Below are 1663 nucleotides of genomic sequence, written 5' to 3' on the forward strand. Positions count from 1 at the left end.
ATAAGTTTATAATAATGTTTCCAAAACGATTATGTCATCTGCCCTTAAGAAGTCTCCAGTAAGAACAGGAGCCCCTGGGGACTGGCTGAGTGCCATTGGGCACATTGTCTGCATAGACTGAGGCAGTACTTAATGAAAGAACAGTAATGGCAGCAAATGATTAGGAAAATAAGAGTCAGGGCTTATTGTCATTAGCCTCCAAAAAAGATGCTGATAATTGTGAACAGTGTGAGCAAAAAGACAAAGCGTGGTGTAGTGGCTGCAGTAGTTCTGGCCTGCTGTCTGTGAGTAAGACAGTTCTAGTTAGTTCCACTTCCTCTGGACCATAAACATCACACGAGGTTTTGAAAAAAAATTTTTGAAGGAGATGGCAAGGATTAGGAATGCTGTTTCTTCAACATCAAACTTTTATTTGTCATTTCTATGTACTTTTACTCAATGAGCGTCTTGGGTGGAATTAGGCTACTGCCCTGATCTGCAGGAAGATGAAAATAGATGGAAGGCTTTCCAGGAACTGCAATAAACACAGAACTCTCATTTTGCCCTTGTGTAATCAAAGTCATGATGAGTCAACATCAAGTTTAACCCTTAACTCATTGAGCCCTGAGGACTTCGGTGTGAAACTACCATTCACCTTCATTTGTGCTTTAGTCTGAGGTGGCTGGAGTTCTGGGCTGACCTATGTACCTCAGCCCCTCTAGTTGGCTTTTTTGATCTTTCCCCTTCTCACTAAGGCTTTCTCTTTTTCTGTAAGTGGAGTTAGAACAAGGCACAAACAAGAAAATATCTGGGAGGAAAGAATAATGTCCCTCTTTCCAAAGTCAGGTTTTCTTCCAGCCAGTTAGGAGCACCCTCCTGAGTCCATAGAGGACACAGACACCAGCATAAACCAAGGGCCTAGCTAAGAATTCTGACTCATGTCCTGGCTGGTGTGGCTCAATGGATTGAGCACTGGCCTGTGACCAAAAGGGTCACTGGTTTAATTCCCAGTCAAGGCACATGCCTGGGTTGCAGGTCAGGTCTCCATTAGGGGGCATGCAAGAGGCAACCACACATTGATATTTCTCTCCCTCTCTTTCTCTCTCTCTTGTCTCTAAAAATTAAAAAAGAGAGTTCTGACTCCTTAGGCAAAAATCTCACAAAGGGTCTTCTACCTTTTATTAAGCAAAAACCGAACAGATCCTCACTGCCACTGCAAAGCAAAAAGGGAAGTAGCAAATAGGGAATTTCCCTCCTCTGACACTAGAGCGATGATTCCCAATGGGGGCGATTTTGCCTCCCCAGGGGACATTGGGCAATGGCTGGAGATATTTTTGGTGGTTGTAACTTGGGCTTGTGGGTATGCTACCAGCATCTACCGCATAGAAAGCCAGGGATGCTGCTAAACATCCTAATATGCACAGGCACATCCCCAACAACAAAGACTTATCCAGCTCAAAATGACAATAGTGCCAAAGGTGAGAAATCCTGAGCTAATGGCCTCTTTGTTATCTTTTGTAATTCACTCCTAGCAACCTATTGTCCTCATACCCACCAAAACTTCATGAAAGATTACTAAAAGTACTTATCCTTGACACCTCCTTTCTTTGTATGTAGTGTTCATAGTTTGTCCATCCCATCATCTAGTCATTCAGTCACTTACATCGAAAAACATCTATCTGCC

This window comes from Pteronotus mesoamericanus, unplaced genomic scaffold, assembly GCF_021234165.1.
Source record: "Pteronotus mesoamericanus isolate MK-2021 breed Mesoamerican mustached bat unplaced genomic scaffold, CSHL_Meso_final contig_57, whole genome shotgun sequence".
Classification (NCBI taxonomy): Eukaryota; Metazoa; Chordata; class Mammalia; order Chiroptera; family Mormoopidae; genus Pteronotus; species Pteronotus mesoamericanus.